Consider the following 26,047-nt stretch of genomic DNA (forward strand, 5'->3'; position numbering starts at 1 on the left):
GAAACCCTATGGGGCAGCTCTACTCTGCCCTACAGGGTCACTGGAATCAACTCAACTGAGTTTGTTTGTTTTTGGTGTCTGGTTTTGCCATAGGTAAACAAGGGGCACCTGTGTAAATTAACTAAGTCATATGGGAAGGATGGTTATTTGCCATAAGCTATTTTCCTGAACATAAATGATGGGGGACATTTCTTTAACCATCGCTGTTTTTCAGTATTACAGGTTCAGCTAAAATTCAGCATTATTATAGGGACCAGGGAAGATTACATCTTATCTCTGGAGACCATTTTAACAGGACACAGACACAGCATGAATCCCAATACTGTGTATTCTAACATAAAACAACAATGAAGAACAAAAGGAGCTCAGTGAGATCTGAGAAGTGAACCTGAGGCTTATCAGTAAAGACAGGCCTTGATGGGGTCTCTGGTAAAGGTCTGCAGTACCTGCCAGGAGTCAGTGACTCTCTACCGAAGAGTAAATTCCTTTGTATTTTCCAAACCAAAAACCAAACTCATTGCCATCCTGTTGATTCCAGTCATAGCAACCCCAGCTGATAGATTAGAATTGCCCTGTAAGGTTTCTGAAGCTGTAATCTTTATAGAAGCTGACCGCCACATCTTTCTCCCACAGAGCAGCTGGTGGGTTTGAAATGCTGACTTTCAGTTAGCAGCCAAGCTCTTAACTACCTTGTACTTTCCAAAGCCTATCCTTATTTATTCTCACTCAATCTTACAGGTCCCCTCCCGACCCCCTGCCTAACAAAAACATACCAATTTATCTATTCAAAGCACTGTAACTTCCTTTGTCCTTCTCAGAATGCTTTAAGCATTTCTCAAGTGTTTAGCATCATAACCAGTTGATTTTATATAAAATTATAAGTGCTGCTACTATATTTTTTAAAAACCTAGAAAACTACAATATTTTGATTATAACCTTTAAAAATGTTTATTTAAAGTATGTTATGTGTCAGGCCCCCAAAGCGTCTGTCAGTTTGTCAAACTGTGGGGCTTGCATATTACTGTGATGCTGGGAGTTATGCCACCAGTATTCAGAAACCAGCAGGGTCACCCATGGAGGACAGGTTTCAGCTGAGGTTCCAGACTAAGACAGACTGAGAAGAAGGACCCAACAGCCTACTTCTGAAAAGCATTAGCAGGTGAAAACCTTATGAATAGCAGCGGAGCATTGTCTGATATAATGCTGGAAGATGAGCCCCACAGGTTGGAAAGCACTCAAAATATGACTGGGGAAGAGCTGCCTCCTCAAAGTAGAGTTGAACTTAATGACATGGATGGAGTAAGCTTTCAGGACCTTCATTTGCTGATGTGGCATGATCCAAAGTTAGAAGAAACAGCTGCAAACATCCATTAATAATCAGAAACTGAAATGTACAAAGTATGAATCTAGGAAAATTGGAAATCATCAAAAATGAAATGAAACACATAAACATCGATATCCTAGGCATTAAAAAAAAAATAGTGAGCTGAAATGGAATGGGATTGGCCATTTTGAATCAGACAATATATAGTAGACTATATAGTCTACTATGCTGGGAATGACAATTTGAAGAGGAATGGTGTTGCACTCATCGTCAAAAAGAACATTTCAAGATCTAGCCTGAAGTACAATGCTGTCACTGATAGGGTAATATCCATATGCCTACAAGGAAGACCAGTTTATATGACTATTATTCAAATTGATACACCAACCACTAGGGCCAAAGATGAAGAAATAGAAGATTTTTATCAGCTGCTACAGTCTGAAATTGATTGAACATGCAATCAAGATGCATTGATAATCACTGGTGATTTTAATGCAAAAGTTGAAAACGAAGAAGGATCCATAGTTGGAAAATATGGCCTTGGTGATAGAAACAATGCCTGAGATCAAATGATAGAATTTTGCAAGACCAACGACTTCTTCGTTGCAAATACCTTCTTTCACCAACATAAACGGTCACTTTTATACACATAGACCTCACCAAATGGAACACACAGAAATCAAATTGACTACATCTGTGGAAAGAGATAATGGAAAAGCTCAATATCATCAGTCAGAACAAGGCCAGGGGCTGACTGTGGAACAGACCATCAATTGCACATATGCAAGTTCAAGCTGAAACTGAAGAACACCAGAGCAAGTCCACCAGAGCCAAAATATGACCTTGAGTATATCCCACCTGAATTTAGAGACCATCTGAAGAATAGATTTGATGCATTGAACACTAGTGACCAAAGACCAGGCAAGTTGTTGAAGGACACCATACATGAAGAAAGCAAGAGGTCATTGAAAAGACAGGAAAGAAAGAAAAGACAAAGATGGATGTCAGAGGAGACTCTGAAACTTGCTCTCGAAATTCGAGCAGCTAAAGTAAAAGGGAGAATTGATGAAGTAAAAGAACTGAACAGCAGATTTCAAAGGGCATCTCGGGAAGACAGAGTAAAGTATTATAATGACATGTGCAAAGAGCTGGAGATGGAAAACCAAAAGGAAAGAACACGTTCGGTGTTTCTCAAGCTGATAGAACTGAAGAAAAAATTCAAGCCTTAAGTTGCAATAGTGAAGGATTCTACGGGGAAAATATTAAACGATGCAGGAAGCATCAAAAGAAGATGGAAGTAATACACAGAGTCATTATACCAAAAAGAATTAGTTGGTGTTCAACCATTTCAAGAGGTTGCATATGATCAGGAACCAATGGTACTGAAGGAAAAAGTCCAAGGTGCTCTGAAGGCATTGGTGAAAAACAAGGCTCCAGGAATCGATGGAATATCAATTGAGATGTTTCAACAAACAGATGCAGCACTAGACGTGCTCACTCATCTACCCCAAGAAATATGGAAGAGAGCTTCCTGGCCAACTGACTGGAAGAGATCTGTATTTACGCTTATTTTCAAGAAAGTTGATCCCACCGAATGTGGAAATTATAGAAAAATATCATTAATATCACACACAAGCAAAATTTTGCTGAAGATCATTCAAAAATGACTGCAGCAGTTTATTGACAGAGAACTGCCAGAAATTCAGGCTGGTTTCAGAAGAGGACGTGGAACCAGGGATATCATTGCTAATGTCAGATGGATCCTGGCTGAAAGCAGAGAATACCAGAAGGATGTTTACCTGTGTTTTATTGACTATGCAAAGGCATTCGACTGTGTGGATCATAACAAATTATGGATAACATTGTGAAGAATGGGAATTCCAGAACACTTAATTGTGCTCCTGAGGAACCTTTACAAAGATCAAAAGGCAGTTGTTTGGACAGAAAAGGGGATAGTGATTGGTTTAAAGTCAGGAAAGGTGTACATCAGGGTTGTATTCTTTCACCATACCTATTCAACCTGTATGCTGAGCAAATAATACGAGAAGCTGGGCTATATGATGAAGAACAGGGCATCAGGATTGGAGGAAGACTCATTAACAACTTGTGTTATGCAGATGACACAACCTTGCTTGCTTAAAGTGAAAAAGAATTGAAGCACTTACTAATGAAGATCAAAGACCACAGCCTTCAGTATGGATTGCACTTCAACATAAAGGAAACAAAACTCCTCACTACTGGACCAATAAGCAACATGATGATAAATGGAGAAAAGATTGACGTTGTCAAGGATTTAATTTTACTTGGATCTACAATCAACACCCATGGAAGCAGCAGTCAAGAAATCAAGAGACTCATTGCATTTGGTAAATCTGCTGCAAAGGACCTCTTTAAAATGTTGAACAGCGAAGATGTCACCTTGAAGACTAAAGTGTGCCTGACCCAAGCCATGGTATTTTCAAATGCATCATATGCATGTGAAAGTTGGACAATGAATAAGGAAGACTGAAGAAGAATTGACACCTTTGAATTGTGGTGTTGGCGAAGAATATTGAATGTACTATGGACTGCCAAAAGAATGAACAAGTAAGTCTTGGAAGAAGTGCAGCCAGAATTATCCTTCAAGGCAAGGATGGAGAGACTGCGTCTTACATACTTTGGACATGTTGTCAGGAGGGATCAGTCCCTGGAAAAGGATATCATGCTTGGCAAAGTACAGGGTCAGCGGAACAGAGGAATACCCTCCTCAATGAGGTGGATTGACACAGTGGCTGCAACAATGAGCTCAAGCATAATAATGATTGTAGGGATGGCGCAGGACTGGGCAGTGTTTCATTTTTTTGTGCATAGAGTCACTATGAGTTGGAGCCAACTCAACGGCACCTGACAACAACATGTGTCAGGCACCATATATTTGACCTAGGGGACAAGACTTTGCATGAAAGACTCTGGCCCTCATGGCTTATGTACTGGCTTAAGTATATAACTAGACTGTCCTTCTACGCAGCTTGATGGGAAGAAATAGTGCACAGTGTTTAGAAAACTGAATCAGTGCAATCCATTCCACTCATTGCTAACACCAACTGAGTAAATTAGTACTTCTTCCTCTGATTCTAGCATAAAAACTAGGCCAGATCTCACAAATTAAAGAGGCAGAGTCCTCCAGACTGCCAGTTCTGCTCAAGACCTCAGACACCAGCCCTACCAGCTTCCAATGATACCCTCACTTCAGGCCTGTTGGTTACAAACTCAAGGGTTCCCTCTACCCCTCAGAGTGTCAACTGCAATCTCAGGGGTCTCTAGTGCTCCTCTTGCTTCTGATCTGCTCTTTTCCACTAATCCCTTAGGTCAATAATTCACTACAGTGACTCATAGAAAGTGCTATATTTACAACTACAATTTTATTAAAGCAAAAAAGATACAAATGAAAAGGTGCATAAGGTGAAGCCTGGGAGGATTCTCAATACAGAGCTTCCATGTCCCAAAAAGGCATGAACTAACCACCTATGCACACTGATGTATATCACCAACAAGAAAGCCCATGGCACTTCAGTGTCCAGAGCCTTCGCTGGGGTTTCATTATGTATGATTGATTGAATCAGTCCTTTCTCCTGAGGTCAACTGATGTTACAGGGTGAAATTTTCTGACCCAGCCAAGTGGTACCTCACGAGCATGAACACTCAAGTATGGTCTGGAGGTCTCATCAAAGACACTTAAATCACTGCAGAAATTACAAGATTTTAGAGGTTATCTCTCAGGAACCAAAGGCAAAGACCAAATTTGGGTAAATTTGTGCCATGGTGTGCGGTGTTCCTTAAGGAAAAGATAATTTGCTCAGTAAAGATTATTTCATCTCTTTAGTCCTGGGCACTATCATTTATTTCAGTTTAATTCTCCCATAAGCCAATATATGTCAGATAAGAAGGCCTCAAAGCATTAAGTCATGATTAGTTATAGTGTCTTCTCTTTGCAGAATCAATAAATCCATTCTGAGTCAGACTGACCCATGTTTCCACAAAAATTGTCACCTCTCCCTCGGTACTCAGGATTCTTTCTTTCCTAGTGCCAAACGGTTTGTACTGTTGTTGTTAGCTGTTGTCAAGTCAGTCCCCAACTCATGGTGACCCCATACAGAGCAGAAGAAGACTCTGTCCAGTTCCATGACATCACCACGATTGGTTGAACCGCTATTCATTGGATTTTCATTGGCTGACTTTTGTAAGTAGATCATCAGATCTTTTTTTCCTAGTCTGTTATAGTCTGGAAGCTCTGCTAAAACCTATTAAGCATCATAGCAACATGACAGCCTTTACTGACAGGCCTGTGGTGGCTACACATGAGGTGAATTGGCTGAGAATCAAACCTGCGTCTCCTGCATGGTGGCAAGAATTCTACTACTGTATCAACAAAACTCCAAAGGGGTCTACTCTTCAAAGATGCAACCTTCTATAATTTTAAGGAATTTTCTGTACTTTTTTATTTTGTGATAAGGTCAACAATTTATCTTACTAAAGAAAAGAAAATCACGTGTTTAATCTTTGTTGTGGCAACCCTTCTGGATGTACACACATATGCAATTTCAAGATGGAAGAGCAATATCAAGAGCAGAAGCACAGAAGAGAAGAGAACTTACAAAGAGCTGAAAGTATTTGGTATGAAAGCAGCTTAGAGAAGGCAGTGGCAGGAGATGAAATCAAAGGGAAGGCAAAACAGCAACATCATGAAAGGCCTGGGACAAAAAACTAAGGGATTTCAAGTTTACTCTGAGACTCTCTGTTGTTGGTTTTGTTAAACACAAATTTAATTTTGTTCTTTTGTAAATGATTCATTTCTCAGAACTTCTGCCTCTTGAGAGTATATGGAACAACAGAAGTCACAGGGACTTGTGATCAACATAATATTTTAAAAGCTTCAAGTTCGTGAAAATATATTATGTAGGTACTCTAAATATATGATGAATCTCAGCTCATATCATAAAATTACTCAGCAATGCAACATGTGCACTAGAGAGACTTGAGTTAAATGAGTGCGTTTTCATAAGCAAAAGGAGAACACTGAAAAAAGATGCTTAAAATAAGTTATGTAATTCTCTGTTACAAAGGTCAAGTTATGACGTAATTAATTGAGGAAAATTCTTAAATGCTTTACTAAATTTTTAAAATGAAAATAGTTTCTGAATTGGTTTGGGAGATTCTGTTATATCAAGTGATAAATGATAAATTCAAATTCCAACACTGAATCCAACTATGGAGGTTATATCTGTGCCCTTAAAATATTTATGGCTCTACTTTGTTTCTTATGAGTGAAATGTTTCTGAGTTTAGTTCTTCACTGTTGGATTTAACACTCGACGGCACTGGGTGGGTGCTCTGGATTTTAGAGAAAGCACTCTACCACAGGCCTGAAATGCCGCAGTGCTCCCTTCCTTGCATCTTCATCTATTCGCTTCATCCTCACTTCATTTATTTCAACAGAATGCTGACATTTGTCTTATATTATTTCGAGGTTATTTCTCCCAGGCTCTTGACATTTATCTTCCAATCTGAAATGTCCTTTTCATAGGTCGTCCCTTTATATTATAAAAAAATCTCTATATAAAATACTCCCTTCGCCATAGTTTTTCCATGGGGCAGTGGAATTTGAAGCTTCCCTACTGATCAATTCACCTCATCTTTTGTCTTCTTGAGGTGAATAAAAAGTATTACATGATTAAAGAGTTTTATATGATCTATATAGTCTTCACAGGAAATATAAGGCACCTCACTTTATTCCATGTATCTATTTTTACCCATGACATAATCAAAAGGGATTCATTAACTGGATTACCAATGCTCTCTGTGGAAACTGCTCTTCAACTGATACAAAATAAAATTAGGTCCAGCGAATATATGATTTTTTTATTCAGGTTTCTGATGACAACTTCCAAACTCAACCTTAGAATATTCATCTTTTAGTATTTGTTTCCCACTTTTGAAAGCATATCATCTCTTTGCCAAAATGTGTGCAAAAATTTTCATGACTCAAACACTTTGCTAACTTTCTCAATGTTCTTGAATTTTAATTTTTCTCTCATTCAAACATGTTCTTTAACTCTCGGTCCAGATTCTCTGATATGTATCTATATCTATAATCTCTCTTTCTCTATGTGTGTGTATATATTATGTGTGTGTGTCTATCTATCTATCTATATGGATATATATGTAAAGGTGGAGAGATATATATATAACCACGTATCTACCCATCTATCTACATGCTGATAGATTTGGGAGGAGGAGATTTTAGCAAACTGAGCTGCTTGGCTCTATCTAAAAGTCACTGCTGACCCATTTTCATCTTCAACTAAATACTATATGCACAATATATTTTTGTTTGTGAAGAGGGGCTCTGGCCTTAGATGTTATAAGGGATTATGTTGGCAGCCTATCTTCATCCTCTCATTATTTTGAATTATTTCCTCATTCCCTTCTCTAAACAGTGAATAGCATTTTAAACCTAACATGTTTGTCTATTTTCCAGTAAATCCCTTCTGGAAAAACATATCTTTGTATAACTTATAAGAAAAATAATCTCAGTTTTTTTGATCAAAGATGCAATCCTTCTCTAAAGAGCAGAAAAATTGTTCTAAACTTCCTTCATATTTTTGTTTCCCTAAAGTTCAACAATGATAGGTGATTTTCTAGCCCTTTGTAATATAACATTGTGATTAGTGAATCTTGACCTCTGCTATTCTTGTCAACCTCTATAGGAGAACTTTTGTAGATGTTTTCTAAATCAGTGTTGAATAATGTCAGAGGCTGCAGTTTGGATGTCCTCTCTTTCCTCTTGTAAATGCCACCAATAACACGCCTTGTAGCACTGTGCTGGTCATTTCATCGTCTACCCATACATCACTTAAATCAGCAGGGAAACTTTTCCTTATTATAAGAACTTTAAAAGCCTTTGTTCATAAATGAGGCCATTAGATAAAGATGCAATTATACCCTTTAAGCCCTTGAATATGTTGTTCAATTCTTCTCTAAGTCTACTAATACTTACATTTCTTCGTTCCTTGTCTGCAAGTATCCTACACATTTCCCCTTCACCTACTGTGACACAGACTTACTGTCACAGCTACACTTCATAAGTAGTTGTCTTCCATTTCTGTTTTTATTGGTGTGGACCAATCCTTCCAATGAAAACAAAACAAACAAAAATTCTGAATAAAAATTTAAAGCTCTTATTACATCCATAATTGCAGGGGAGAAGATTACTGGAGACAAAAACTATGTGAGGACAAGAACACAAAGACTTAAGCAAAGCATTGTGACCAGCTTTCACCTTGAAGAATTTCAGTATCTGGGTTATACCTATACCCTGGGTAAGCTACACTAGTGCCTTTTTAGTCATTCTTTGGGTTGGATTTTTTTTTTTTTTTTTGTAATTCTGACATGTGCAACTGACAATCACAATTCTTCTCAAAACTTTGGTCCTGGAATTCTGCATCTGCAGTTCTCTTACCCTAGCTTTAGACACTTCTGTCCTATTAATTATCTAAGCACTTCTGAGCACCATCCGAGGGTTCAGAAATTTTCAGCTGGTTTCCCCACACTACCTAATGGGGTACACATTTTGTGAAGTTGTCCTTTGTCCCAATCACCTCCTTCATCAATTGCTACTTTACTAATCCTGTGCCATCTGAACTCAGCACCACACCAAAGACAAGAATTTTTTTAGAAATTTGTCAGAAAAAAAAAATTAAAGAAAGCTCACAGCACAGCACTATTGTTTGTGGAGTCCCACAGACTTTTCTGGTTTGTTCCAGCAACCTTCTACTTCAGGATTTAGATTCCAAGAAAGGAATCAGGGAATTGTGTATCAAAACTCTTCTTCCTTGCTCTCCTCAGCCAAACATAAATTTCCTGAGCTGTCCTGAATTTTTTCCTGTTGTCTTATTTGATGTAGACAGTCTTTTAAGTGGTCATTCTTTTGTTGTTGTTGTTGCTAGGTGCCATTGAGTTCTTCCCAATTCATAGCAACCCTATGTACAATAGGACAAATCATCGTCTGGTCCTGCACCATCCTCATAATTGTTATGCTTGAGCCCATTGTTGCAGCCACTGTGTCAATCCATCTCATTGAGGGTCTTCTTCTTTTTCGATGATCTTTTACCTTACCAAGCATGATGTCCTTCTCCAGGGACTGATCTCTCCTGATGCTGTGTCCAAAATATGTGAGACGTAGTTTCTCCATCCTCACTTCTAAGGAGTATTATGGCTGTACTTCTTCCAAGACAGACTTGTTCGTTCTTTTGGCAGCCCACAGTATATTCAATATTCTTTGACAACACCATAATTCAAAGGGATCTATTCTTCTTTGGTCTTCCTTATTCATTGTCCAGCTTTCACGATTGAAAACACCATGGCTTGGGCCAGGTACATCCTACTCTTCAAGGTGACATCTTTGCTTTTTAACTCTTTAAAGAGATCTTTTCAGCAGATTTGCCCATTGCAATGTCTTTTGATTTCTTGACTGCTGCTTCCATGGGTGTTGATTGTGGATACAAGTAGAATGAAATCCTTGACAACAACTTCAACCTTTTCTCTGTTTATCATGATGCTGCTTATTGGTCCAGTTGTGAGGATTTTAGTTTTCTTTATTTTGAGGTATAATATATACTGAAGGCTGTAGCCTTTGATCTTCATCAGTAAGTGCTTTAAGTCCTCTTCACTTTGCAAGCAAGGTTTTGTCATCTGCATATTGTAGGTTGTTAATGAGTCTTCCTCCAGTCCTAATGCCATATTCTTCTTCATACAGGTTCTCAGATTATTTGCTCAGCATATAAATTGAATAGATATGGTGAAAGGACACAATCTTGAAGCACACCTTTCTTGATTTTAGACCACACAGTATCCCCCTGTTCCATACAAACGACTGCGTCTTGGTATATGTAAAGGTTCCTCATGAGCATAATTAAGTGTTCTGGAATTCCCATTCTTTTCAATGATATCCATAATTTGTTATTATCCACATAGTCTAATGCCTTTGCGTAGTCAATAAAGCACAGGTAAACCTCTCTCTGGTATTCTCTGCTTTCAGCCAAGATTCATCTGACATCAGCAATGATGTTCCTCATTCCACATCCTCTTCTGAATCCAACTTGAATTTCTGGTAGTTGCCTGTCAATGTACTGCTACAACCACTTTTTGAATTTTTTAACAAATTTTTAATAGGTAAGGTTATTCTTTTACTTATCAAAAATGTATCGAGCATGTACCATAAGCCAGAGCTATTCTACAAGATAGACAAGATCCAGTTCCAACAGAGACAACTATGTGGTGGATGGAAACAGATGCCACACAATTTTAAAATCATGTGCATCAAGAAAAACATCACAGATTATTCAGTGCTATGCAGATTACATTATTAAGTGCTATGCAGAACGATTACATATAGAGTGACTGGATGACTATACTACCTTGAGAAGTCAGGGAAGATTCCTCATAACGGCAACGTTAATCTGACGTTAATCATAAGAAGGAGTAACCAGGTGAAGATTCCAGAGAAGAACATTCCAAGTGGTGGACACTGCCTGTGTAAAGTCTTCATGATGCAATGAATGGCATGTTGGAGAAACTGAAAGGCCAGGCTGGCTGAAGTATAGTCAGTGTGGGGGAAGTATGTAGAAAGTTTTGCAGTAATCAGAGAGGATGAGATGTTGTAAATCAGAGAAAAGTGTTTAAATTTTATTCCAAATGTAATGAGAAGTCACTGGAAGGACTGATGGTTTAAAATATAAGTCTGAACATTGCCTAGAGAAGCAATTCTTAAACATTTTGTTCTAAACATCCCTTTGGATTCTTAAAAAAATTTGAGACCCTCATACAGATTTTGTTACATAGATTATATGTATTCATATTTATAGTATTGGAAATTAAAACTGAGAAATTTAATATTTATACATTAGTACACTTTAGGTGGGTACACTTAAAAATGATAAGTTATTATGTATTAACAAAAATAACAGATTTTATGGAAAGTAGCTATATTTTTCAAAGCAAAAAAAACAGTGAGAAGACTGGCATTGTTTTACATTATTTTAACTGTCTTTAATGCATGTTGGTAGAAGATAACTGTATTCCTATATTTTAAGATAAATTTTTAGATTGAAATTTTGAAGAAAAATATCTGGTCTCACGCAGATATATAGGTGGAAAAGGGAGACATATTTTAATAATCCTTTCAGATAACTCAGATAACTGTAGATATTCTTCTCTGATGCTATACCAAAACTCAACGAGCTCAAATTTTATCATTGGCAAAAAACACTCAGTTGTTTTCCTTGAAGTAATAGTACTACCGCATTCATTTTAGATAAATATCCAAGTCTGAATAACTTCTATTTTTTTTTTGCCTACTATTCTTTTAAATAAAAAGTGGTTTTCTATGAATAAGACTAAAAAAAAAAAATCATTTTAGATAAATATCCAAGTCTGAATAACTTCTATTTTTTTTTTTGCCTACTATTCTTTTAAATAAAAAGTGGTTTTCTATGAATAAGACTACACAATGATAAATACAATGACTGCTCTACTCCAGTTTAGTGTCACTGCCTTGATTTTTGATAAGGCACCAGCTGTTTACCTACCATTATTTTTGCCCCATCCAATGTCAACACAATGAAAAAGGCAAGTAGCACATTGGTATAACTACAAAAATAGTTTTGACCTCAAAGACCTCCTAAGCCTGAAAGTCTCAGGGATCCTCAGAGGACCGTGGATATTATTTTAAGAACTGGGAACCTAGAGAATGAACTGGGGAGGATGATGTGTACAATAGCAGCTTGCAGCTTTTTGTAGTTTTGGAGGAGAGAAAAATGGTGTTTTCATTCAAAGTGGAGGTGGAGGAACTATAAAGACATGAGCACATTCAGGATAGGTTTTGGAAATAGAGTCAACAGAACTTGCTCATAGATCTGTTGAGAAGAATAAAGGAAAGAGAGCAATCAAGGATGATGCCAGGATTTTTTGCTTTCAGAGAGCCTACAGTGACATTTATTGAAATTGAACAGATGTGCAGGGACAGATTTGGCTAGGAAAGAGACAAAACCTAACTATTGGATTTCCTAAAAAACCTACTTCATATTCTTGAAAACTTCTTTTTTCTTTTCTTTAGACCTAAAAACTTTAGTTTGAAACCTGAAACTGAACAAAGGCTTCTTTGATCTAGGCAGTTTCTTCTATCCCCTTCACCCTTCCTGTTGGCTTGGTCTTAATGGTGAAAGGACCAAATAACCAACATACACCCTACATCCCTAACTACCCTCTCTGAAAAAAAATAACTTAACGAGAAAGAAAAGCACATTGGGTGATATTTCAAAAAAAAATTTTTTTTTTTACTATTTATGTAAAGAGTTTAATATAGTACTTGGGTAACATATTTTGAGAACTTGCTATGTGCTAAATTCTCAAAATATGTTAGCCAATTTAATTCGTATGACAATGTTATAAAATAGGTCACATGTTTGCCTTTGTTTTATAGTTGAAAAAAGGCCCTGGTGACACAGTGGTTAAGTGCTTGGCTACTAACTGAAAGGTCAGTAGTTCAAACCCACCAGCCATTCCATGGGAGAAAGATATGACAGCCTGCTTCTGTAAAGATTTGCAGCCTTGGAAATCCTATGGGGAAGTTCTACTCTGTCCTGTGGGGTCACTATGAGTCAGCATTGACTCAATGGCAATGGGTTGGTTGGTTTTGGGTTTATAGGTGAGGAAATGGAAGCTCAGAGAGGCTAAGTGATTGGCAAGAGTCTTAGTCTGCAAGTATGTGGCAGAGCCAAGGTGGACATCCAAGCAATGTAACTCCAGAGAGCCTTCTCCTGACTTCCAAGTTCCACATCTCTGTAAAGGGAAATTATTTTATCTTATAGGTATTACAAGATAAAAGGGCATCATGTTTGCTAGGGCATCAGCAAAAACTGGGGAAATCTTCCATGAGATGGATTGACACAATAGCCAAAGCAATGGATTCAAATATAGCAACAATCTTGAAGACAGCACAGGACCAGGAAACATTTCATTCTATTATACATAAGGTCACTATGAGCCGAAGCCAACTTGACAGCACTTGACAACAAAAACATAGGTACTACTATTATAATCACTCTCAGCTTCTTTTCTTGCACTCCTAAATTTACTCTTCTCATTCATTTGGGTAAAATTTATACTTAAAGACTTCCATTTCATGCTTTCTTTCTTTTTTTTTTTCCTTTTCTCCATCATGGCACAGGGTCAAAGTGAAAAAGAGAACCCCATGCGGGAACTTCGTATCCACAAGCTCTGGCTCAGCATCTCTGTGGGGGAGAGTGCAGACAGACTGACCCCCATAGCCAAGGTGTTGGAGCAGCTCACAGGCCAGACCCCTGAGTTCTCCAAAGCTAGATACACCATCAGGTTCTTTGGCATTAGGAGAAATGAAAAAATTGCTGTCCACTGCACAGTCCATGGGGCCAAGGCAGAGGAAATCTTGGAGAAAGGTCTAAAGGTGGGCGAGTATGAGTTAAGAAAAAATAACTTCTCAGATACTGGAAACTTTGGTTTTGGGATTCAGGAACGCATCTATCTGGAGATCAAATATGACCCTAACATCGGTATCTAAGGCCTGGATCTCTCTGTGGTGCTGGGTAGGACAGGTTTCAGCATGACAGACAAGAAACGCAGGATTGGCTGCATTGTGGCTAAACACAGAACCAGCATAGAGGAGGCATGCACTGGTTCTGGCAGAAGTATGATGGCATCATCCTTACTGGCAAATAAATTTCCATTTCTATCCAAAAGGCCAATAAAAAGTTTTCAGTGATATGTAAAAAAAAAAAGATTTCCACTTCATTTAATCCTAGGTACATGACTTTTTGAGCTGTGGGTACCTCCATTTTATGACATTGTTTTCAACAATTTGCGTAACTATGAGAGCTTTCTTCCAAAATAGTAAAACATTACACACCATTACTTCTCGTTTAAGTGCAAATCTAAATCTAAAGTATTCTAAGTTCTCATCCTCTTTGCCTAGCAAACTCTATCCAACTGCACATTATATTCACTATATGGAGACTTTTGTAGTATATTTTTGGCTATTTGCCCTGTCAGCAATAATTTATTTCCCTAAGTGAGAAGCATCTTGTTATGGATTGAATTGTGTCCTCCCAAAATATCTGGCAATTTGGCTAGGTCATGATTCCCAGTATTGTGTAATTATCCATCATTTTGTCATCTGATGTCATCTAAGTGTTGTAAATCCTATCTCTATGATGTTAATGAGATAGGATTAGTGGCAGTTATGTAGACTCAGTCTACATGATTAATCTACAATTTGAGCCAATCTCTTTTGAGATATAAAAGACAGAAGCAAGCAGAGAGACACAATCCAGTCTTGTAGATTCAGTCCTGCCTCACTAACACAACTGCCACCCATCCTCCTTCGTTAGCATCGTAGAGGCAGGATTTGCAACATATAGGAAAATTGCACAATACCGAGAATCATGGCCCAGCCCAATTGATACACACATTTTTGGGGGGACGTAATTCAATCCACGACACTCCCATCCACATTTCTTCATCATATACAGTGTAATATTTGTTTGCTTTGATTTTCTCTAGTATCCCCGTTTTTAGTGATGCCCAAATGTATCTGAGAAGACAATTTCACTATGTTCCAACCTGCAGCTCAAGGTGCAGTTGGAGTTCAGGATGTGGTTGACCTGTCTGTGATGTTGCCACTTTATATTTATTTCCTCACCTGGTCCTGCACCACTTGTAAAACCACAAGTCATTTATAGCCTGTTTTTTTAGCCCGGAATCCATTTCTTCAAACTAATGAAATATCTGGTATAACTGGTCATTCTCCTTGCATACCTAGAAAAAAATTATTTACAAGCCACAATATCCCCATGAGTTATTATTCCCATTCAGCAAAGACTTAAAAGAAGAAAAAGAGGTTCAATTTCTTTCTCAAGGTCACTAAGCTTGATAGTGACAAAGACAGGCCTAGCAAATAGAACTCCTCCTGCAGAGAACCACATTGCTTTTAAGTTGCAACATGATAAACATAATAGTTTTAGGGTAAACTACACTTAATTTGGAAATCGTGGTGGTGTAGTGGTTAAGGGCTACAGCTGCTAACCAAGAGGTCAGCAGTTCAAATCTACCAGGTCCTCCTTGGAAACCAAATGGGCAGTTCTACTCTTTGGAAGCATTTACCTGGTAAAAATGAAATTAATGCAAGAATTATTTCAACTGAACTATAATGATCTGTCCTTTAAGTGAAAGGAAATATATTTATTTTTATTTTTTTGCCTTTAAACTCCCTGATGGGACAGATTTTCCTCTGGTGACAAATAAAATGATGCTATGTTAGCTCTTCATCACAACCACATCACGATAAAACTGTTGGCACAATTAAGGTTTTCTTAGTAGAAGTAAATTTACAGTGAATAGTCATGTAATTTTTTTCTTTTATACATTGTTGAAACATTTCCTATGAGTAGGAGATGTAATTCACAGGTGAATTCATTCAAAACATGTAATTTTAACTTTCAGCATTTCAACATAAATTGCAGTTAAAATGGAATATTTAGAGCTAAACTTTCTTAACATTCTATGTAGAGTCAATTACATCAACAAGCAGTTTGTATGTTAATTTTGCCCCCACTAGCTTCCCCTTCATTTAATTGTGACAATACTTAAAAGCTATCTCACTATAAAACATTTAACAACAGGATGACGACAATAATTTCTTGTGAAAACAACTTTGAAATTAAATATCAAAATTATATTCTGGACATCAGTATGAGTCCTCCTGGCACAATCATTAAACACTCCACTCCTAACTGAAAGGTTGGTTCTTCCAACTCATAGCAACCCTATGTACAATGGAATACTGCCCAGTTGTGCACCATCTTCGTAATCATTGTTACGTCTGCGCCCATTGTTGCAACCACTGTGTCAACCCTTCTCATTGATGGTCTTCCTCTTTTTCACTGATCTTCTATTTAACCAAGCATGATGTCTTTCTCCAGAGACTGGTCCCTCCTTCTAACATGTCCAAAGTATGTGAGACGAAGTCTCGCCTTCTTTGCTTCCAAGGAACACTCTGGCTATACTTCTTCCAAGACAGACTTGTTCATTCTTCTGGCATTCCATGGAGTATTCAGTAATCTTTGCCAACACCATAATTCAAAACCATCAATTCTTCTTCAGTCTTCCTTATTCATTGTCCAGCTTTCACATGCGTATGAGGCGATGGAAAATATCATGGCTTGGATCAGGCGACCTTAGTCCTTAAAGTTATATCTTTTCTTTTTAACTCTTTAATATGTCTTTTGCAACAGATTTACCCAATGCAATAAGTTACTTGATTTCCTGACTGCTGCTTTCATGGGTGTTGATTGTGGATCCAAGTAAAATTAAATCCTTGACAACTTCAATTTTGTCTCTATTTATCATGTTGCTTATTGGTCCAGTTGTGAGGAGTTTTGTTTTCTTTATGCTGATGTGTAATCCATACTGAAGTCTGTAGTCTTTGATCTTCATCAGTAAGTGCTTCAAGTCCTCTTCCATTTCAGCAAGCAAGGTTGTGTCATCTGCATATCACAGATTGTTATTAATGAGTCTTCCACCAAGCCTAATGCCATATGTTTTTTCACATAGCCCAGCTTCTTGGATAATTTGATCAGTGTACAGATTCAATAAGTATGGTGAAAGGATATAAACCCTGACCCACACCTTTGTTGATTTTAAACCACACCGTATCTCATTGTTCTCTTCAAATGACTACCTCTTGATCTATGTACAGGTTCCACAGGAGCACAATTTAGTGTTCTGGAATTCCCATTCTTTGCAGTGTTATCCATAATTTGTTATGATCTACACAGTCTAATACCTGTGCATAGTCAATAAAACACAAGTAAACATCTTTTTGTATTCTCTGCTTTCAGCCAGGATCCACCTGACATCAGCAATGATGTCCCTTGTTCCATGTTGTCTTCTGAATTTAGCTTGAATTTCTGGTAGTTCCCTGTCGATGTCCCGTCGTAACCACTTTCGAATGATCTTCAGCAAAATTTCACTCAACTGGTATTCCGTAAGTTCCCAGAGCCCTGTTTTTCACCAGTGTCTTCAGTGTAGCTTGGACTTCTTTCAATAACATCAGTTCTTGATCATGTGCTACCTCCTAAAATGGTTGAACTTTGACCAATTCTTCTTAGTATAGTGACTGTACATTCCTTCTGTCTTCTTTTGATGCTTCCTGTGTCATTCAATATTCTGCCTATAGAATCCTTCAGAATTACAACTCAAGGCTTGAAGAGTTTCTTCACTTCTTTCAGGTTGAGAAAGGTTGCATGTGTTCTTCTCTTTTGATTTTCAAACTCCAGATCTTCGCACATTTCATTACAATATTTTACGTTGCCTTCTTGAGCTGCCCTTTGAAATCTTCCGTTCAGCTTTTTTACTTCATCATTTCTTCCATTCACTTTAGCTACTGTACTTTCAAGGGCAAGTTTCAGAGTCTCTTCTGATATCCATTTTGGCCTTTTCTTTCTTTTCCGTTTTTTAATGAACTTCTGCTTTCTTCATATATGATGTCCTCCCACAACTCATCTGGTCTTCAGTCATTAGTGTTCAATGTGTCAAATCTATTCTTGCAATTGCCTCTAAATTCAGGTAAGATACAGTCAAGGTAGTATTTTGGTTCTCTTGGGCTTATTTTAATTTTCTTCAGCTTCAACTTGAATTTGCATATGAGCAATTGAGTGTCTGTTCTGCTGTCAGCCCCGGTCTTGTTCTGACAGATGATGTTGAGCTTTCCATTGTTTCTTTCCATAGATACATTTGATTTGATTCCTGCATTTTCCATCCAGTGAGGTCCACGTGTGTAGTCACCGTTTGTATTGGTGAAAAAAAGGATTTGCAATGAAGAACTTGTTGGTCTTGCACAGTTCTATCATGCAATCTCCAATGTTGTTTCTTTTGCTAAGGCCATATTTTTCAACTACTGTTCCTTCTTCTTTGTTTTCAACTTTCACACTCCAATCACCAATAATTATCAATGCATCTTGATTGCATATTTGACAAATTTGGACTGCAGAAGTTAGTAAAAATCTTCAATTTCTTCATCTTTGGCCTTAGTGATTGGTTGGTAAATTTGAATAATAGTCATATTAACTGGCCTTCCTTGTAGGCATGTGGATTTTATCCTATCACTTACAGTTTTGTACTTCAAGATAGATCTTAAAATGTTCTTTTTGTTGATGAAGGTGTCACCATTCCCCCTCCATTTGTCATTCCTGGCATAGTACACCATATAATTGTCTGATTCAAAATGGCCAATACCAGTCCTTTTAAGCTCACTAAAGCCTAGGATATCAATGTTTATGCATTCCATCTTATTTTTGATGGCTTCCAATTTTCCTAGATTTGTACTTCATACATTCCATGTTCTGATTATTAATGGAGCTCTTTCTTCTCATTTTGAGTCATGCCATATCAGCAAATGAAGGTCCCCAAAACTTGACTCCATCTGCATCAAAAAATGTTGACTTTAGTTTGAGGAGATAGCTCTTCCCCAAACATATTTTGAGTGCCTTCTGACTTGAGAGGCTCATCTTCCAGCACCATATCAATGTTTCACTGCTATTCATATGTTTAAAGATGTTTTCACTTGCCAGTTTTTTTAGAAGTAGACTGCCAGGTCCTTCGTCTTTGTCTGTCTTACTCTTGAAGCTCAGGTGAAACCTGTCCACCAGGGGTGGCTCTGCTGGTATTTGAAATACCAGTGAAAAGCTTCCAGTATCACAGCAACACAAGCCACCACAGTACAACCAACTGACAGTAAAGCCTAGAAAATCCTATGATGCAGTTCTATTTTGCTAGATAAAGTTGCTATGAGTCAGAATCTACTAGACAGTAAACCCCCACCACCACCACCACCACTACCACCTCTTAGATTCCCTGTTATCTTTTCCAAAAAGATGTAATTTGGCGATTAACTGAGACTTTCTGTGTTATTCAGATGAGTAAGTTTTTTTAAGGTTATGTTGTGATAAGAAGTAGTTCCCAAATATCAGTGGTATAAATGAAAAACAAAATTATTTTGGTTTGGAATACATACCTATTGAGGGGCATGATATGGGCTCGGTTCCTCATAGTCACCTTGGGTTCCAGGCTCATGGAGCCAGCATTACAACTGCTCACAGTAGCTGGAAAGATTGTCTTACTTCTTCCCACTTCTTCTCCCCTTACTCTAAAAGCATTCTCTTTGTTTTTAATTTTTTTTCTTTTCTTTTCCTCATTTTTTCTAATCTTTCTTCCTACCTACTGTCCTACATGTCCATCATGCCTGATTAAGAATTTGTTGGTTTTATTTATTATCTCTCCTCTTAGAATTTTCCAATTCCTACTGAAAATACAAGTACACTATGTTTCCCTCTGACGTTGGAGAATGTCATGGATTGAATTGTGTCCCCCAAAAGTATATATCAAGTTGGCTAGGCCATGATTCACAGTATTTTGTGGTTGTCCACCGTTTTGTGATCTGATGTGATTATTCTATGTATTGCAAATCCTAACCTTTAAGATGTTAGTAAGGCAGGGTTAGAGGCAGTTATGTTAATGAGGCAGGACTCATTCTACAGAATTATGTTATATCTTAGTCAATCTCTTTTGAGATTAAAAAAGAGAAGAGGGAAAACTCATACCACCAAGAAAGAAATGCCAGGATTAGAGAGTGTACATCCTTTCGACCCGGGACCCCTGCACTGAGAAGCTCCTAGACTAGGGAAAGATTGATGAAAAGGACCTTCCCCCAGAAATGACAGAGAAAAAAGCCTTGCCCTGGAGCTGACAGCCTGAATTTGGACATCCAGTTTCCTAAACTGTGACAGAATCAATTTCTGTTTGTTAAAGCCATCCACTTTTGGTATTTCTGTTATAGCAGCACTAGATAACTAAGACAGGGAGTTACAATGATTCTGGAATGTCTTGCACTGTCAATTAAATGCTCTGCCCCCAAACGGCACATGTCACTTCTGCCCATAGATCATTAGCCAGAAGTATTTACATAACTACACCTAACTACAGTGAGCTAGGAAGCACAAGCCTACTGTAAGTCCAGACCACAGAGACAGAAATATTTAGTGAACAGCATTACTATCTAGACAGTCCACTCTCTGGTCATCATATGTTTGGTTCACTTTTCCTTCCACAGCATAATACATTCACTCTATCCCAAAGGGAGGTAATTCCAAAGTTCCATACAGTCAAGGCCACTCTCAGAGTCCATGATCTCTAAAGTGATTAGAGTTAATTACTACATGAGGTCCAGATATTATGGCCGCTTTGATACAGAAATATATCAGAAAATTGTATACTATTCAAACAAGCCTATAATGATAGAACAAAAACACAACCATAAAAATACATGAAAGAAAGGAAAATGCACAGAAGTTATTGGCACAGTAATTTTTAAATTCCATGGGCAGAAGTGGCAAAAAGACTCTATATTGTGTGAAATGAATTTAACTCCATTAGGATCTGCTTCCGCTCTCTAGAAGTAGGTCTGCTTCTTTTGATCTCTTTGATCCCTGGTTATGCATCCCAAGATAAAAAGAAAGAAAGAAACAAACAAACAACCATTTGCCATCGGTCCAGTTGACCCTGATCCACGTGTGTCAGAGTAGAACTGTGCTCCATAGGATTTTCAATGACTGATTTTTTGGAAGTAGATTGCTAGGCCTTTCTTCTGAGGTGCCTCTGAGTGGACTCCAACTTTCAGTCTTTCAGTTAGCAGCTGAATGTGTTAACTGTTTTTACCACTGCTATGGACTGAATCAAGTCCCCCAAAATATGTGTTGCAAATCCTAACTGCCTATATTTGTGGATGTAATCCCATTTGGGAACAGGGCTTTCCTTGTTAATGAAGCCATATCAGTGTAGGGTGTGTTTTAAGCCAATCACCTTTGAGAGATAAAAAGAACAGATTAGGCACAGAGATGCATCGCATGAACAGAAGGGAAGAGTCATGTTACATGAAGATCTCCAAGGAATGCCACGGGAGCTGAGACAAAGATTTTCCCCCAGAGTGGACAGAGAGAGAGTCTTTCCCTAAAACAGGTGCCCTGAATTTGGACTTGACCAATTATTTTCTCAATCCATCTCTTTCTTATAGTATCTTCCCAAAAGCAGTAAACAATTAACCAACACACATTATGGACACATTGATTCCCAAACTCTTTTCCTAAAATTGCTTGGTCAAAAGATAAACCAACCACACAGCAAAAATCACTTCTGACAATTTTATTATGTGTTTCTCCATTCTTAAAATGGATAAGCCCTGGTGGTGCAATTGTTAAGCACTCAGCTGCTAACAGAAGTTTGGTGGTTTGAGCCCACCCAGTGACTGTATAGGAAAAGACCCAGTGCCTGTATAAGAGAAAGACCTGATGATCTGCTCCCATAAAGATTACAGCCTAGGAAAACCTATGGAGCGTTCTACTCTGTCACATGGGTTCATTAAGAGTTGAAAATCAACTTGATGGCAAACAAAAATAAGCCTCTCATAAGAATTTCCTTACCACCTTAGTAAAACCCTTAAAGTAATGCAATATATACATATATACATATATATATATATAGCAGAGAGACAGAGAGAGTAAGTGCTATTACATCACTTGCTTTCCAGTGCCAAATTTGTATCAGATAGAATAAATTCATTTAAGATGTAGGTTGAAAAAAAAAAAAGTCAAAACTTTAAAATAACAAAGTTTTAGTTCCCATTATGTGTGCACTGTGGGTCAACACGTTATCTCCACTCAGATAATCGGTATACCATAGAAGCCACTAAAATATTGTTGCTAACCTCATATATTGCCTTGTAAAAAATTAGCATAAACTCATTGGCTTAAAACAGTATACATTTATTATCTCCCAGGTTTTTTTGGTCAGGAGTCCAGGCACAGCTTAGCTATGGACCAGACAGATGACTCCCTGTTCAGGTCCTCACAGGGCAGCATCAAGGTGTAAGCCAGCTTTCATTCCTTTCTGGAGGCCAGAGTTCTCTTCCAAGCTTACAAGGTAGTTGGCATACTTTGGTTTCTTGTGAAACTATGTGTTGCTCATCCACCATATTTCAGGCATCAGCTGTAAAATGTGGATAAAAATGTTTTAAGACACAGTGCCCATACTTGAAGATCAGACAGAGTCTTTCATAAAATCATTAATTGTGTTAATATTATCATAGAATGGCTTGTAGATACCCTAAAACCCTAAACAGACTGTGCTGGGCCTTAGCTGAAAGAGATCACCTAGAAGTCAGGGAAAAAAAAAACCCTCCCTTACAGCAAAATTCCTTGATGATTAAATTTCCACATGTCCTTTGATATATGGCATGTCCTTAATGACTGGTTTTACAATTGACTGGCCTTGAAACCTTGCATGTGCTCTGAATCTATTTCCTTAGAAACCAACTTGAAAGGAATTTACAATGATCTTCAGGAGACTACCCTGCCCAGGCCCCAGCTATAAAACCTTCTTTCACTATCCCCTTTTCAGAGCACCTTCCCAATACTTTCAGTTTGATGCTGCCCGATTTGAATTGTATCTACTCACAATAAATATATTTCTGTTACACTAATTTCTCATGTTTCACTGCACATTTAGATTTTTAAGAAGCTCATTTGACATTAGCGGATCAGTAAATATTTATTTTGAATTTTTTAAAAAATATTAAAGTTATTCTGCTATTTCATAAGCCAAGAAAATGACACTATTGTTGTGCTTAGAGCATTTCCTATAGTAGATGCTTAAGAAACAATGGTGATGGTGATAATGTGGATAACAAAGATAGAATACACCAGTTCATCAATAAATATTTATTGAGCTTCTACAATTAACAAAGTACATATTTTCTCAGAATTTTTGTCAAAAACCTTGTTTAGGATTTTAGGGTATCTACAAGCTGTTGTATGATAAGATTAATACAATTATTGATTTTGTAAAAGACACTGATCTCTTCAAGTATAAACACTGTGTCTTAATACACTTTTATCCACACTTTAAAGCTGATGCCTGAAATATGGTGGGTGATCAACACATAGTTTCACAATGCAGCCAAATTATGCCAACTAACATGTAAGCTTGAAAGAGAACTCTGGCCTCCAGGAAGGAATGAAAGCTGGCTTACACCTTGATGCTGCCCTGTGAGGACCTGAACAGAGAGTCATTCATGTGTTTAGTACGCAGTTAAGCTGTGCCTGGGCACCTGACTAAATTTTATTTCATTTTTACTAAGTTTAGATGTAAAGGAATAGATAATAGATAAATAATCTATGGAGGAAATAGCTAAGTCAGTGGCTAAACTTTAATGAAAACCTCCCAATGGTGTTAAATAATCAAAAAAAAGTTTAAGTTATTACATGGAAAATATTTATTCAATAAAGAATTTCAGCCTTAGTTTGGGGTTTAGAATTTAACCCTACCTTGTCTCTGATCTCAGTTCCTGATAGATAATCTCTAAAAAAAATGCCTTGGAACCTAAGTGTCCAGATCACACCTAACTAACAGGTTAGGTGAAGTGATGCGGTGACTCTAGGATGAGGGCTGGCCAGGCCAGACAGACCTGTCACATAATATCTTATGATCACCTCATGATAATGACCAATCTCAGGAGAGACAGGTTGGAGTTTGCATTACATGATGAGACTTCTGGTAAAAGCTCTGGAGACTGAAGTTCCATGGGCTTACTGGTTGGTGAAAGATATTCATGCATGGGAGAGGGTAGTTTCATGTTGGAAACCCTTCCAGACTTTGCCCTATGTCTCTTTATTTGTATCCATTTTCCTGCAACAAAACTGTAATCATAAAATAGCACTTTTTGTGAGTTCTGTAAGATTGTATCAGCAAATTATTGAAACGGTTATGGATTCAATTGTGCCCCCAATCGTGTGTCAACTTGGCTAAGCCATGATTCCCAGTATTGTGTGATCATCCACCATTTTGTCATCTGATTTGATTTTCCTGTATGTTGTCAATTCTATCTCAGTGGCATTAATGAGGCAGAATTATTGGCAGTTATGTTAATGATGCAGAGTTTAGTCTAAAGATTAGATTGTATCTTGAGTCACTCTCTTTTGAGATATAAAAAAGAGAAGTGAGCAGAGAGGGACCTCATATCACCAAGAAAGAAGAGCCAGGATGGAGTGTTTTCTTTGGACGTGAGGTTCCTGTGCTGAGAACCTCCTAAACCAGGGGAAGATTGAAGACAAAGACCTTCCCCCAGAACCAACAGAGAGAGAAGCCTTCCCCTGGAGCTGGCACTCTGAATTTGGACTTCTAGCCTCATAGACTTTGAGAGAATAAATCTTTGTTCGCTAAAGCCATCTACTTGTGGTATTTCTGTTATAGCAGCACTAGATAACTAAGACAGAACCCAAAGCAGGTCAGAAGTGAGGGAGATGGGAACCTCCAAATTTGTAGCCAAAGGCTCAGAAGTGAGGAAGGCTGGGGGTGGGGAGTGGCGAGTTGTGCTGGTATCTTGGAGGGGTAGTAAGAAAATGCCAAACTTGTAGCCAGCAGGTCAGAAGCATCTGGTGCCTGAAGTCTCAGGCCTACTTGGCAGCCTGGAGAACAGCATCCTTTTAACTTGTGAGATCTGACCTAGGCCCAGATGGCGAGGGTCAGAGAAAAAATTCTGTATGGGCAGCTGGTGTCAGAAGGGGAATAATGGAGATTTATGCTGATTATTATCTCTCAAACTTAGCTTCCTGGGGATTGCATAACAAAGTGTCACAAAGTGGGTGAATTCAAAGGACACAAAGTGACTTAAAGGACAGTTTGGAGGCTAGAAGTCAAAATCACGGTATGGACCATGCCAATTCTTTCTGAGGGCTCTGGAATAGAAATTATTCCATGCCTCTCTCATTCAAAGGCTCTGTATGCATTCTGAAATATGGAAAATACACATTGAGACACAGCAGATGAGAAGGGCCAATCAAATTAGAAGTCATAATTCTCGTTGTATATATCAGGCATACTCTGAAATAGCCCATCTGATAGAAAATAATATCCGTGTGCTCAGTCTGCAACGTAAAAAAGGGGCATGCTCATATTTACAATGAATCTTGTACTCAGATTTGCTAATATGACAACAAAAAGGGGATTTTCCTAAAAGTATTAATTTTAATTTTGTATGTTCAGTCATTTTCTAAGTGTCAAAGTCCAAGTTAAGTTTATTAGATCACAATATTTGTTTTATTCATCATACCAATTGTAAGAGATAGAGAGCTTACTGTGTGGTATGTTTCAGGGATACCTTCAAACTCTTTAAAAAATAAATTAGAATTATGTTTTTTAATCAACTTATTACTGCTTATTTTTTAACAGAATTATCATAGCCACCAATTTTTACAATATAGTTATTTATAGAATACTTGAAATAAACTATTAGTGGGAAAGATTTTAATAACAAGTCAAGTAGCTGAATGTTTATAGTCAGGACTGTCTTCCCAGGCATAGAACCTGCACAGTCTCACAGGGCCCAGGGCTTATAAGGGCCTCACATTTATTTTAATGCTCTGACATGACTGCCTAGAAATTCTAATTTTTTTTTTTTTTTAACTAGGAACCCTGCATTTTCATTTTGCACTGTGCTTCACAAATTATGTAGTATTCCTGTTTTAGCATGTTATGACTTATGATC

General features: G+C 37.8%; 1 pseudogene; it reads left to right on the top strand.

Moving 5' to 3' along the window:
* Positions 1 to 13,579: 13,579 nt before the first annotated feature.
* LOC126066781 (60S ribosomal protein L11-like) lies at positions 13,580 to 14,115 on the top strand (annotated as a pseudogene).
* The last annotated feature ends 11,932 nt before the right edge of the window (positions 14,116 to 26,047 follow it).

This window comes from Elephas maximus, chromosome 24 (genome assembly GCF_024166365.1).
Source record: "Elephas maximus indicus isolate mEleMax1 chromosome 24, mEleMax1 primary haplotype, whole genome shotgun sequence".
NCBI classification, from domain to species: Eukaryota; Metazoa; Chordata; class Mammalia; order Proboscidea; family Elephantidae; genus Elephas; species Elephas maximus.